The following is a 16,269-nucleotide window of genomic DNA, read 5'->3' on the forward strand; positions in this document are numbered from 1 at the left end:
GCAAGGACTGGATTCAGCCATGGAAGATAAAGGCATCCCACGTGCAGCAGTTAGCTCTTCTAGTCCCTCGGGGTCAGGGTTTACAACAGGACTCTTAGGTTGTCCCCTGGGTGACAAGCACCCGGTCCCCTTGTGTGCGTATCACCTGGCCAGGACCACTGGGAGCTTCCTCGGTGTCCAAAGGTGCATTTGTACTCTCCCTGCAGTCAATCATGACTTCCCCTGTTATGCTCCATGTGTAGCTGCAGGATGTGAGGAATCTATAACATGCGATGCCTTACCAGAGACCCACTGCAAGAGGGGTGGGCCAGCCTGTCCTGTACCTGGCATTGGGTTTTGATTTGTATCAGATGCGTAGCCCACACTCTAGTGGTTTGTTGTTATAGCCTTTACTGTTGTTGTGGAATATGGGTGCAAGCAGCAGTGGTATACACCACAAAAAGCCAGAGAGAGCTGAGTCTGTGTAAACAGCGGGACAGAAGACCCTGAGGGATGGAAGGATCGTGGGGAAATTAACTGACAGCACGGTGTCAGTCAGGCTCTGCTTCCCCACTCTCTCATGGCCTCATACCCTATGTTCTGTAAACAATGATATTGCTGACCTTGTTAGCACTGGGCCTGCATGCCCACCTGGCCATAGGCCACTTTTGTGTGTCTTAGTATATCAGTAGTCTTTGAAGACTTGATGCTGCTGCTACTGCCTGGAGAGAATAAATGTGTCTGCAGTCCCCATAGCTGCTAGAGCCTTCCATCTTCCCTGGTTACACCTTATCTACCTGGGTTCAGTGAACAGTGTGAGCAACAAGACAACAGAGCATGGGGCTGTCTATCAATTTTACTTCTGTCAACTCACTGTCAGCAAATCACGCCATACTTGCTTTCTCATCACCCGATGGGGCCTTAACCAGCTCAGGCCCCCTTCAGGGTCCTTACACTTCTAATCCCCTTTGTCTGCCACTGTCCCTCTATTTCTCCCAAGCTAGCCACCACCAAGGTCTCCTTATAGATGGGATACCCCACATAGGGCACAAGAATAGCAGTCAGGGATCCTAAAGTGGTAGCCAGGGCATTGTTCAAAATGGCTTCTCAAATGCCAGTAAAACAATCATCATCTGGGCCTCGGGTATGTGGGTTAAATATCTACTGCTTCATGCCCAGTTCTCTCACCACTTAGGTCAGCTTGGCACTGACATGACATTTACTCACAGTATCTGGGATCCCTCCCGCATTCGACCACATGATGTGGATGGCAGCATTAATCCATTCCATGAGGGTGTGCATTTGGTTAGGTGCTCTTTGCATGAGTCGCCTAGCCTTTGTCTCAACAAGGGGTGCCTGGTTATAGATGCCAACCATTCTATCTTGTCCCTGAAATAAGTGAAACCATCCACTCCTGTGTCCCAAAGTCACAAGAGTCGTGCTGCCAAGGGTTCCCCTTGTTTTTGCTGAAATTGTGTGCCCAAGTCAACAAATTCCGCTGGAGTATGTGGTCAATATGTTGTGAACACAGTCACATTGGGGCCCCCTCCAGGAGGGCCCCCACTGGGCCCATTGTAATCTCATGCTTACAATAGGCCTTGCTGCCAAGCAGGGACCCACAGTTTCGTAGTGTTCACCATCACCATCACCTACTGCCTCACTGTCAGAGATGCTGGGTTCTTCAGGGCCACAGAGTTCTTGCTTTAATGCCAATACACATTCTTCCAAGCATCGTTGCACATTGCACACCAGTGGAGCACCACAGGGGGCACTATCCAAATTTGCCCCCAGGGCAGTCAAGAAAATCCACCCCACGATGCCAGCAGAAGTCCATGATGCCTTGTTTGGCAAATGGTAACTCACCATCTGTAGTGCCTTTTCAATGCTATCCAGTGAAATGTCCACTGCTTCTCAGTCTTTCACTGGAGCCCAAGCTGACAGAATCATGACCACATGCTACCACATGCTATATGGTGACCACTGGCTCCCTCCATCCAGTGGAGCCTCAGGCCCCCCTACCTGCTGAGTATCCTGCCAACTACACCAATTGTCTTGCTTATCTTGTTTTTGACACCAGCTGTCTTGCTGTTCACACTGTTTGCTGAACAAAGGGTAGGCAAGACATGAGCTAAGAGGCTGGAAGGTGACTCAAGGAGCCGTAAGAACTGAAGCCACATTTCTTCTCTCCTCTCATGGCTGACCCAATGGATACAACTGTGACACAGCAGTAATGCTGCCATTTTTTAGGTGACGTTCATATATACATATAGCCCACGGCAACCACGATGAAGTGAGTACCTCGTGACACACGTGCACAGTGCTCTAAGTGATCTCAGCTGTTACCTAACCATCATTTACAAACTGTGGGGCAAGAGCTGAGAAGCCATGGGGATGAGTGAGCCTGACCATGCCATCCTGGCTAATGTGCTCTTTCCCTAAACACACCAAGACCTGGAAAGATGAGAGAACAATTTTGTGTAAGGCCATCTCTGGAGAAGCTAGGGCTAACCTCAAGCAATGCAACACAGCTGTATTAGCTTTGCAAGGAGGTTACCAGGATGATAGATAACCTGACTTTAAACTCCTTTACCCCCTCAAATATCCTGGGACTCTTCATTAGTGAAAGCCAAATGGAAGCCCAAGGACATTAAGTTGTGCTAAGATAGTCTAAATCAAGCTAACAACTCAGGCATAAAGCACAGTCCAGAAAGGCGGAGAGCAAATTACAAAGGGAAAACAAATGATAACCAGATTTTACCACCCACCAGCCAAATTAAAGAGCCAGGGAAACATCTGTCAGTAGTCATGGAGTCCCCAGGAATCTAGGCTACATAATATTGACATAATGGGCCAGAGTTAATCAATATGATAATGGTGTTTTCCTAGGTGGTAAAACTAAGGAAGAACTTGTCCTTTTTTTTTCTTCTCACAATCAAAATATATTCTAAAAAGTATGTGAGTCCCCACCCTTCTTTATAAATAGCTATGGTAGTTTTCTACTATGGATTTATCCACTATTTCAGCAAACCTATTCCCTAAAGGGCAAAGATGTATATTCATGTGATCATATACATTTATATTGAAGAGAGTTGCTCTGATGTGTGCAGGTTAGCTATTTTTATGCTTAGAAAATAAAACAATGAGGATTAATGGATTTGTACAAGTGATTTGAAATATTCATTAGTATTCATAAGGATATACATTTATGTAATAAACCAATGTCTAGGTATGTGAAACAATTATGTTTCTTTTCTATATGCCTGAAATTGCTCTTAAAGATACATTCCTGTGGGTGGAAGCAAAACTATGTCACAATATCATTAATTATCAAAGGCATAGTTCCTGCTGTTGAGACTATTATCAAGCTAATATTAATTTTACCTTATTTATTAAGAATGTACATGCCATATATTTCAAACAGAATGTAAGGAAACAAAATAAGATTGAACTTGATGAAAAATATGGGCATTTGGGATATGTAACAATCATGTGAGCAGAGAAAATAGGTACTATTAGGTACCTAAGCTGTGCTTATTGAACTCAGAATTTAATTCTAAACTTGTGAAAATATATACTTAAAATTTAAAGGTATCTGTTACACATTTATATTCCAAAATAAATGCACTATGCACATACAAACTAAACTAAGGGGGAAAATATATCCCATAGAATTTAATGATACTGAAGATTTATATTTTTTATTGTAATGGTCAACACTATAGACAATGTCTTCAGCATTATTTTTTTTCACTTTACATGTAAAATATGCAAAAAATACTGCTACAATAGCAAAGTGTTTTGTGAGGATTAAATTAATTCATGTAAAAATTTTTCACCTGTGCCAAGTACATATTGAATCTTCTATAACTAGTACACAATTATCATTATGAATATTAAGGGAATGCTGTTAAATAATGAAAGTATTAATTCAGAAAATATGTCTAGTTACTTGATTTCTGGTGACATATCTTAGTACTGGGATGGAACTTACAGACATGAGAAGAACAGATAGTTAATACATCTGTTGAACTCTATCTCTCTGAAATTTCACAAGTCTTGAGCCATCCCTTGGCAGTTTTTAGATTTTAGTCAATTAGTACTGAAATTTTTAAAGATGAATTCTAATGTAAAATTCTCTGTTACTGGTTAAATTGCCACCCATACACTTTAAATACTAAATGTGAGAAGGGAAAAGTTATATCTCTGTTTCAAAATTATAAGAGTTATCTTTGAGTCTCATTCATATGGATGCTAATACATTTCAGTGTATTCATGGCAAAAGAACTGCCTAAAGATATAATTCATGTTATTCTCAAAAATATGTTTGACTTTAATATAATCTACTATTTTGCTATATCATCATGTATGGAGTAACTGGCTTCCAACCAAGTCATATACCAGAATCTCCAAATTAAGAAAGACTTGACAAGAGCATATTATTAAATAAAATGACTGTGAATTAATCATTGGGAATTTGAACATGTATAATCTTCTTGCAAAGTATGCAAGACATTTTCTCTTTCTTGCTTCACAACTACTCTCAACTCTCCTTGAAAGGTTATTCTATTGGGTGTGTATTTCAAGAGGCTACTTTGCCCTTTGGCTTTTAATTGGATGTGGTCAATATAAGCAGTAAGAAAACTCAGAGGGAGGAAGATATGCAAATTCAGAGTACTTATTCCCCCTTTCTTTCCTTCATGGTTTGGACTGGCTGCTGCCTCACTCAACAGAATATCATCTCTTTTGACAAGCTGCACTCTGCACTGGCTCTTTCTCACCATAAATCCCAGTACTGCCCTCTTCCCTTGATGGAATCTCCTCACACTTGCTCAAGTAGCCATCAGACACAGCATGGTTGGAGTGCAAACAAGGCAAGAATATTAGGCGATCTGGTGGACTTGGCACTCAGTCATTATGGTGACAAGAGTGCAAAGCTCACTTGCTCCCATGATTCTAAACAGTTCAGATAAGGAAAAGGAAAGACTGAAAGCTGTGTATATCCAAAGGAAAGTGTGAAAAATCAGACAACTTTGACAGAAGCTCTAAAAGAGCTTCCATCTCCTATAACTGTATTTCAGAGATACCTAGTGAACAAAAGACTTATACAAATGAAATACTAAATAAATATTAAATCTGATCTTTTTCTATATAAATGGCAATGGAAGAAAGTACTTAGATGAGAAATGTGAATTAGGCATTAACTAACAAATTTAACTCTTAGTTCAGTTCAGTTCAGTTGCTCAGTCGTCTCCGACTCTTTGCGACCCCATGAAACGCAGCACGCCAGGCCTCCCTATCCATCACCAACTGCCAGAGTTCACTGAGACTCACATCCATCGAGTCAGTGATGCCTTCCAGCCATCTCATCCTCTGTCGTCCCCTTCTCCTCCTGCCCCCAATCCCTCCCAGCATCAGAGTCTTTTCCAATGAGTCAGCTCTTCGCATGAGGTGGCCAAAGTACTGGAGTTTCAGCTTTAGCATCATTCCTTCCAAAGAAATCCCAGGGCCGATCTCCTTCAGAATGGACTGCTTGGATGTCCTTGCTATCCAAGGGACTCTCAAGAGTCTTCTCCAACACCACAGTTCAAAAGTATCAATTCTTCAGCGTTCAGCCTTCTTCACAGTCCAACTCTCACATCCATACATGACCACTGGAAAAACCATAGCCTTGACTAGATGGACCTTTGTTGGCAAAGTAATGTCTCTGCTTTTGAATATGCTGTCTAGGTTGGTCATAACTTTCCTTCCAAGGAGTAAGCATCTTTTAATTTCATGGCTGCATTCACCATCTGCAGTGATTTTGAAGCCCAGAAAAATATAGTCTAACACTGTTTCCACTGTTTCCCCATCTATTTCCCATGAAGTGATGGGACCAGATGCCATGATCTTCATTTTCTGAATGTTGAGATTTAAGCCAACTTTTTCACTCTCCACTTTCACTTTTATCAAGAGGCTTTTGAGTTCCTCTTCACTTTCTGCCATAAGGGTGCTGTCATCTGCATATCTGAGGTTATTGATATTTCTCCCAGCAAACTTGATTCCAGCTTGTGCTTCTTCCAGTCCAGCGTTTCTCATGATGTACTCTGAATATAAGTTAAATAAGCAGGGTGACAGTATACAGCCTTGACGTACTCCTTTTCCTATTTGGAACCAGTCTGTTGTTCCATGTCCAGTTCTAACTGTTGCTTCCTGACCTGCATACACATTGCTCAAGAGGCAGGTCAGGTGATCTGGTATTCCCATCTCTTTCAGAATTTTCCACAGTTTATTGTGATCCACACAGTCAAAGGCTTTGGCATAGTCAATAAAGCAGAAATACATGTTTTTCTGGAACTTTCTTGCTTTTTCCATGATCCAGGAGATGTTGGCAATTTGGTCTCTGGTTCCTCTGCCTTTTCTAAAACCAGCTTGAACATCAGGAAGTTCACGGTTCACGTATTGCTGAAGCCTGGCTTGGAGAATTTTGAGCATTACTTTACTAGCATGCGAGATGAGTGCAATTGTGGGGTAGTTTGAGTATTCTTTGGCATTGTCTTTCTTTGAGATTGGAATGCAAACTGACCTTTTCCAGTCCTGTGGCCACTGCTGAGTTTTCCAGATTTGCTGACATATTGAGTGCAGCACTTTCACAGCATCATCTTTCAGGATTTGAAATAGCTCAACTGGAATTCCATCACCTCCACTAGCTTTGTTCATTGTATAAATTTTATATATTTAGAAATATATATAATATTATTCATCCAAGAAGAAATTGAAAGCTCTGCCTTTTGTGACAACATGGCTGACCTTGAGGGCATTATGCTAAGTGAGATGTCTGAGAGATAAATACAAATACCATATGATATTATTTATATAAGGAATTTTATATAAAGTAGACTTTAAAAGTCTATCATAAAAGACAGCGAAAGAGACACAGGTGTAAAGAATAGACTTTTGGTCTCTGTGGGAGAAGGTGAGGGTGGGATGATTTGAGAGAATAGCATTGAAACATGTATATTACCATAAGTGAAATAGATTGCCAGTCCAGGTTCAATGCATGAGACAGGGTGCTCAGGGTGGTGCACTGGGATGACCCTGAGGGATGGGATGGGGAGGGAGGTGGGAGTTAGGTTCAGAATGGGGAACACATGTACACCCATGGCTGATTCATGTCAATATATGGAAAAAACCACTACAGTATTGTAAAGTAATTAACATCCAATTAAAATACATAAATTTTAATTTTTAAAAAATTAATTATTAAAAACAATAAAAATTAGAAAAATTTTAAAAAGCAGATATAGAATGATGATTTCTAGGGGCTGGGGTGCAGGAATTTGGGAGTTGTTGTTTAAGTATACATATTTACAACCAATAAAAACTCCTAAAGATCTGAAATATAGCACAGTAATTATAGACAGTAATACTTCAAGCTTACTAACTGACTAGCTCTTAATCATTATCACTACAAAAAAGAAATGATAATTATATGGCATAAGAGAGATATTAGCTAAATCTAAGGTGGAGATTATATCACAAAATAAATGCATCAAATGAACACATTGCACACTTTAAATTTATACATTGATATATGTCAAATTGAATCTCAATAAAAATAAAATTGAAAATATAATACTTTGATAATGATTAAACTTTATGTATCAGACAATTCTTAGAAAAATTCTACACATACTTATGTAGATGATAATCTATGAAAATTTTAATTATGTTAAAATTGTCTTTTAGTAGTTATTCTACAATGGGTTTTATGTTGGATATCAATTCAAAGAAGCTAAAAATTATATATGCTTTAAAACAATGTAACATAACCATTTATTTTTGATAGTCTGAATAGGAGCTAATCCTTACCATGGTAAAAGAGGAAAATGCACATTAAAATTCTTTTTTTAATTTATTTTATTTTTTAACTTTACAATATTGTATTGGTTTTGCCATATATCAACATGAATCCACCACAGGTATACACTTGTTCCCCATCCTGAACTCTCCTCCATCCTCCCTTCCCGTACCATCCCTCTGAGTCTTTAACTGCTCAAATTCTCAATTATCTTAACCTAGGACCTACAATTTGAGTACTAAAAGTTTAATATGCTGAAGAATGAAAAATTTTCAGTACAGTTAAATAGGTTATGTTGTACCTACTATAGAATATATTTTATGCTAGACATTTTAACAGCATCATAATATCTATCTATGTCAAGGGGTTTAATTGTAGTACCTAGGCTCCAAAAGAGGAAGAAAATTAATTTTCACTGCCATTACTACATTCCATCCAGGTAAACTTACATGGGCAAAGACAGGGAGTACTTCAAGGAAATTTGGAAACTTCAGGCATTACAGGCTTCCCTAATTATTTGTGTCACAGTTCTGTTCAGCATTTTATCATCTCTTCAATGTGAGCTTATCAGTAGATAATAAGTCAAGGAAAATAAAAGACTAACATTTGTTTTTTAAATCAAAGAAACATTAAAAACACTTCTAGCTAAATATAAATAAGAGCTATTATATCATAAATATTTTGCAAGTATTATTGTATATATTTGTGATTTGTGTGACCACTTAATTTTCTAATCTATAAATTTCTGGAGAAGGAAATGGCAACTCACTCCAGTATTCTTGCCTGGAAAATTCCATGGACAGAGGAGCCTGATGAGCTGAAGTCCATGGAGTCACAAGGAATCGGACATGACTGAGGGAGTGAGCACAGACACACACAAATTTCTGAATGCCATTATATATTTTCTTTGCTTTACTTAGGTGAAAATATATTAACAGAAAATAGAATTGCCTTTATAGAAGTATTTTTATTAATAGAGGTATTATTTGAATTATTTGACATCTATATTAATCATCCCTTTTCATGAATCAGTTTCCCAAATTATATAGCTCCATTCTCTTGTTAGGTAAACATATATTTAAGAAAAAACAACATGCCATGCACTGCCACAGACAGTAGAAAGACAACCACACATATGATCATCTGTGTCATCAAGAGTTTTGTAAATTTATGGAGCTAAATCTTTCAGAGTGGTCATATCTACCCATCATATTTTCTATTTAAGCTCTCTAGAATTCTATTCCCTTTGAAGTAAAAATGTGATAAATATTAAGAGAAGCTGTTAAAAGGACAGTATTTTTTAACTTCCATTTCATAAATTAGGTGTTGTAGAACTAAACATAGTTATACTATCCAAAAAATTCTATGAAGTATCTATGAAGTATAAATATGAAAGTAACAGATCTGGAATGTGACCCCTGAAGACTGAGTAGCTCAGTAAGGTAGGCCACATGTAGCTGAATGCTGCCCAAAGATACATGGGCTATTGGTGACCTGACTTGAATGTGAGTGTAGGTAAAATTGAGGGTAAATAGGTCCTTCTCAGAGGGAGGAAAGACTAAAAACCACAATCACAGAAAACTAATCAATCTGATCACATGGATCACAGCCTTGTCTAACTCAGTGAAACTATGAGCCATGCCGTGTAGGGCCACCCATGACAGACATGTCATGGTGGAGAGTTCTGACAAAACGTGGACCACTGGAGAATGGAAAGGCAAACCACTTCAGGATTCCTGCCTTGAGAACCCCATGAATATTAGAAAAGGCAAAAAGATAGGATGCTGAAAGATGAATTCCCCAGGTCGGTGGGTGCCCAATAAGCTACTGGAGATCAGTGGAGAACGAACTTCAGAAAGAATAAAGAGATGGAACCAAAGCAAAAACAACATGCAGATATGGATGTGACTGGTGATGGAAGTAAAGTCTGATGCTGTAAGAGTAATATTGCATAAGAACCTGGAATGTTAGGTCCCTGAATTAGGCAAATTGCAAGTGGTCAAACCAGAGATGGCAAGACTGAACATTTGACATTTTAGGAATAAGCAAACTAAAATGGACTGGAATGGGTGAATTTGACTCAGATGACCAGTATATTTACTACTGTGGGCAAGAATCCCTTAGAAGAAATGGAGTAGTCTTTATAGTCAACAAAAGAGTCCAAAATATGTGAATGAAGTACTTGGATGCAATCTCAAAAATCACAGAATGATTTCTGTTAATTTCCAAGGAAAGCTATTCAATATCACAGTAATTCGTCTATGCCCTGACCAGTAATGCTGAAGAGGCTGAAGTTGAAGGGTTCTATGAAGACCTATAAGACCTTCTAGAACTATCACCCAAAAAACATGTCCTTATCATAATAGGGGACTGGAATGCAAAAGTAGAAGTCAAGAAACACCTAGAGTAAGAGGAAAATTTGGCCTTGGAGGACAAAATGAAGCAGGGCAAAGGCTAACAGAGTTTTGCCAAGAGAATGCACTGATCATAGCAACACCCTCTTCCAACAACACAAGAGAAGACTCCACACATCAACATCAACAGATGGTCAATACCAAAATCAGATTTACTATATTCTTTGCAGCCAAAGATGGAGAAGCTCTATACAGTCAACAAAAAGAAGACAGGGGTCTGACTGTGGCTCAGATCATGAACTCCTTATTGCCAAATTCAGACTTAAATTGAAGAAAGTAGGGGAAACCACTAGACAATTCAGGTATGACCTAAGTCAAATCCCTTACGATTATGCAATGGAAATGACAAATAGATTCAAAGGATTAGAGCTGATAGACACAGTGCCTGAAGAACTATGGACAAAGGTTGGTGACCTTGTAAAGGAGGCAGTGATCAAGATCATCCCCAAGGGCAGGGGGGAGGGGGTGGTAATGCATAAGGTAATATGGCTGTCTGAGAAAGCCTTACAAATAGCTGTGAAAGAAAAGGAAAGATATACCCATTTGAATGCAGAGTTCCAAAGAATAGCAAGGAGAGATAAGAAAGCCTTCCTCAGCGATCAATGCAAAGAAAAAAAGGAAAACAACAGAATGTGAAAGACTAGAGATCTCTTCAAGAAAATTAGAGATACCAAGGGAACATTTCATGCAAAGATGGACACAATAAACGTCAGAAATGGTATGGACCTAACAGAAGCAGAAGATATTAAGAAGAGGTGGCAAGAATACACAGAACTCTACAAAACAACCTTCACAACCAGATAATCAAGATGATGTGGTCACTCACCTAGAGCCAGACATCCTGGAATGCAAAGTCAAAAGGGGCTTAGGAGGCATCACTACAAACAAAACTAGTGGAGGTGATGGAATTCCAGTTAAGCTATTTCAAATCCTGAAAGATGATGCTGTTGAAAGTGCTGTACTCAATATGTCAGCAAATTTGGAAAACTCAGCAGTGGCCACAGGACTGGAAAAGTCAGTTTTCGTTCCAATCCCAAATAAAGGCAATGCCAAAGAATGCTCAAACTACGGCACAACTGCACCCATCTCACACACTAGTAAACTACTGCTCAAAATTCTCCAAGCCAGGCTTCAACAGTACATGAACTGTGAATTTCCAGATGTTCAAACTGGATTTACAAAAGGCAGAGGAACCAGCGATCAAATTGCCAACATCCTCTGGATCATCGAAAAAGCAAGAGAGTTCCAAAAAAACATCTACTCTGCTTTATTGACTATGCCAAAGCCTTTGACTGTGTGGCTCACAACAAACTCTGGAAAATTCTTCAAGAGATGGGAATACCAGATCACCTGACCTGCCTCTTGAGAAATCTGTATGCAGGTCAGCAAGCAACAGGTAGAACTGGATATGGAACAACAGACAGGTTCCAAACTGGGAAAGGATAACGTCAAGGCTATATATTGTCACCCTGCTTATTTAACTTATATGCAGAGTACATCATGAGAAATGCTGGACTGGATGAAGCACAAGCTAGAATCATGATTCCCAGGAGAAATATCAGTAACCTCAAATATGCAGATGACACCATCCTTATGGCAGAAAGTGAAGAACTAAAGAGCCTCTTGATGAAGGTGAAAGAGGAGAGTGAAAAAGTTGGCTTAAAGCTCATCATTTAGAAAACTAAGATAATGGCATCTGGTTCCATCACTTCATGGCAAATAGATGGGGAAACAATGGAAGCAGTGACAGACTTTATTTTGGGGCTCCAAAATCGCTGCACATGGTGACTACAGCCATGAAATTAAAAGACGCTTGCTCCTTGAAGAAAAGTTATGACCAACCTAGCAGCATATTAAAAAGCACAGACATCACTTTGCCATAAAGGTCCATCTAGTCAAAGCTATGTTTGTTTTTCTTTCAGTAGTCATGTATGGATATGAGAGTTGTACTATAAAGAAAGATGAGCACTGAAGTATTGATGCTTTTGAACTGTGGTGTTGAAGAAGACTCTTGAGAGTCCCTTGGACAGCAAGGAGATACAACTAGTCAATACTAAAGGAAATAAATCCTGAATATTCATTAGAAGGACTGATGCTCACGGTGAAACTCCAATACTTTGGCAACCTGATGCGAAGAACTGACTCATTTGAAAAGATCCTGATGCTGGTCAAGATTGAAGGTGGGAGGAAAAGGGGATGACAGAGGATGAAATGGTGAATGGCATTACTGACTCAATGGACATGAATTTGAGTACACTTCAGGAGTTGGTGATGGACAGGGAGGCCTGTCATGCTGTAGTCCATGGGGTTGCCAAGAGTTAGACATGACTTAGTGACTTAACTGAAGATTGAGGGCAACTGGAAAGGTAGTTAAGCTTGCCCAGGTGTCTCAGTGGTAAAGAATCCACCTGCTAATGCAGGAGACGATAGAGACCCAGTTTTGATCCCTGAGTTGGGAAGATCCCCTGGAGTAGGAAATGGCAACCAATGCCAGTTATCCTTGCCTAGAAAATTCCATGAACAGAGGAGCTTGGCAGTCTACTGTCCATAGGGTATCAAAGAGTAGTAGATGACTGAGGCAAGGGCACAACAAAGAGAGAAAGTTAGGAGCCAAGGAGACATATGCCTGATGATTCACTGCTGCTGCTGCTGCTAAGTGACTTCAGTCGTGTCCGACTCTGTGTGACCCCATAGACGGCAACCCATCAGGCTCCCCCGTCCCTGGGATTCTCCAGGCAAGAACACTGGAGTGGGTTGCCATTTCATTCTCCAATGCATGAAAGTGAAAAGTAAAAGTAAAGTCGTTCAGTCGTGTCAGACCCTCAGTGACCCCATGGACCGCAACCTTCCAGGCTCCTCCATCCATGGGATTCTCCAGGCAGGAGTACCGAAGTGGGATGCCATTGCCTTCTCTGCTGATGATTCACAGTAGCATTTAAATATTTTATTTCCTTTATTGAGAATTTCAAATATTTACTTATCCAAAAGTTTGATAAATTTACTATTTATAGGTAGATTTAGGTATTTACCTAACTCATAAATTTTCAAAAATAGTAAGTATACTTCTATTTTGCAAGCTTGTAGGCTCTACCTTTGGATAATTTTATAATCACATTGATTTTGAAAATGAAATGTTTAACTACAAAGTTAATTATGTTTTTGTGAATGAACAAAGATAATAATGAGTTATAATGTCAAGGAAAATTATGATTAGCTTACTGATGTTCAAAATAGTTCTTAAAATTCCTAATAGTTTATAAATTTACCCATAAATATATATTAGGTAGATCTGCATCATCTTAAATTCCCCTTTATAACATTTCAGTATTTAAAGGTATGATCATTATATTTTGTTCCTTTAAGAGGAATAGAGTTTTAGAATAAACAGGTATATATTCATATGTGTAAAACAGAAAATAGAATTGTAAGTGGATATATTTATTATGAATACAATAGTTATTTTAAACATTAAATTTAAAACAGAAGAAACCAAGGTGGTTAACCCCTTAGAAGTTATCTTGATTAGATTTTTCACTTAATGAATGAGAATCACACATTTATGTAAAGGTTATAGGTTGATTCTCAGTTGTTTAGAAAATTGTTACTTGCACAAGGTTATGTATCTAATTGTATGAAACAATTAACTTTGTATATTAAAAAAAAAAATCATCAACAACAACAAAGCTGTTCTACCAACACAAATCATACCATGAAGTTCGGTCAGCCATTCCAGGAAAGCAAGACAATGGCCCCAATGGGATGGGTACAACATATTTTCTCTCCTGAAAGAACAATTAAATACACATTTCCAGCTGTTGTCAGTTCAGCAAAAGCATCTTAATTTAGGACGACATCTTTGAAATAGAGGTAGCTAAGGGAGAATAAACTGATGAAACAGCAGGCATAGAAGACAAATTGAACTTCACTAAAAGGTACAGGGTCATAAGGGTCCATCTCTTAAAAACCTCAAGCCATGTGTAAGTTTTGGACTTCAAGTCAATCAAAGCTTTGTCGACTCTCAACAGCCTTTTGGAATTCAGAAAGCATTGAGTCATTTCATTCGTGCAGATATTAGCAAGCAAACCAAGTAAGCAAACCAGGAGATGCCAGTGTTTATTTTTAATAGTAGGTACACCAAGAGTTTTATTAGCAAGTGGGTATTTCACTAGTTTTCTAATTCCCCATCTGTGTTTACTTTTATCTGTCCATACACATCTATTTCCCCACCCTTGCTTTATACCTGAAAGACTGATGCCTATGAACTGTGTCACCCAAGTTCCTTTCCAACTAGCTTCCATTTGCTTATGGCAAATGGATGACACAAGATCAAAGGCAGATGGAGAGTTGGGGTTTAGAAATTTTGCTATTCCCTATGTGCTCTGAATCATAAAATATATATGAATAACAAGCATGCTTGAACACCTTGAATACACTGCCTTTGCAAGTGACTCTCAGAGATCAGACCCAGAATTTGAGTAAACTTACTCAATTTCCCTTCTTCTATAATGTCAAGCACATTCTCCGCCTGTCCATGCCTTCAGTTTTCAGGATATGTCCATTCATGTTTGTTTGTTTTTTCTCCATGCTATAATTGACCTGTGTTTCTCTTGGCAAAACTCTACTAGCCTTTGCCCTGCTTCATTTTGTACTACAAAATAAAACTTGCCTGTTACTCTAGGTATCTCTTGACATCCTACTTTTGCATTCCAGTCCCCTATAATGTAAAAGACATATTTTTTTGTTGTTGTTAGTTGTAGAAGAACTTGTAGGTCTTTTTTTTTTTAATTTATTTAAATTGGAAACTAATTACTTTACAACACTGTGGTGGGTTTTGCCAAACATTGACATGAATCAGCCATGGGTGTACATGTGTCTCCCATCCTGAACACCCCTCCCAGCTTCCTCCCCAACCTATCCCTATGGGTTGTCCCAGTGTACCAGTTTTGAGTGTCCCTGCTTCATGCATCAAACTTGGACTGGTCATCTATTTCACATATGGTAATATATATGTTTAAATGTTATTCTCATAAATCAACCAACCCTCGCCTTTCTCCCACAGAGTCCAAAAGTCTGTTCTTTGCATCTGTGTCTCTTTTGCCATCTTGCATATTGGGTCATTGTTACCATCTTTATAAATTCTATATATATGCATTCAGTTCAGTTCAGTTGCTCAGTCGTGTCCAACTCTGTGACCCCATGAATCACAGCACACCAGGCCTCCCTGTCCATCACCAACTCCCAGAGTTCACTCAAACTCATGTCCATTGAGTCGGTGATGCCATCCAGCCATCTCATCCTCTGTCGTCCCCTTCTCCTCCTGCCCCCAATCCCTCCCAGCATCAGAGTCTTTTCCAATGAGTCAACTCTTCACATGAGGTGGCCAAAGTATTGGAGTTTCAGCTTTAGCATCAGTCCTTCCAATGGACACCCAGGACTGATCTCCTTTAGAAGTGCATTAATATACTGTAATTGTGTTTTTCTTTCTGACTTACTTCACTCTGTATAACAGGCTCTAGTTTGATCAACCTCATTAGAACTGACTCAAATGCAATCTTTTTCTTTTATAGCTGAGTAATATTCCAATGTGTATATATACCATGACTTTCTTTTCCATTCATCTGACAGTGGACATCTAGGTTGTTTCCATGTCCTAGCCTGGAAAATCCCATGGGTGGAGAAGCCCAGTAGGCTGCAGTCCATGAGGTCACAAAGAGTCAGACAGGACTGAGTGACTTAACTTTCACTTTTCACTTTCATGCATTGGAGAAGGAAATGGCAACCCATTCCAGTGTTCTTGCCTGGAGAATCCCAGGGACGGGAGAGCCTGGTGGACTGCCATCTATGGAGTCACAAAAAGTCAGACACGACTGAAGTGACTTAGTAGCAGCAGCAGCTATCGTAAACAGTGCTTCAGTGAACATTGGGGTACACGTGTCTCTTTCCATTCTGGCATTACTGGGTTGTATGACAGTTCTATTTCCAGTTTTTTAAGGAATCTCTACACTGTTCTCCATATTGGCACCTGGCTGCAACAGTTTG

Source organism: Bos mutus, chromosome 9, assembly GCF_027580195.1.
Source record: "Bos mutus isolate GX-2022 chromosome 9, NWIPB_WYAK_1.1, whole genome shotgun sequence".
Classification (NCBI taxonomy): domain Eukaryota; kingdom Metazoa; phylum Chordata; class Mammalia; order Artiodactyla; family Bovidae; genus Bos; species Bos mutus.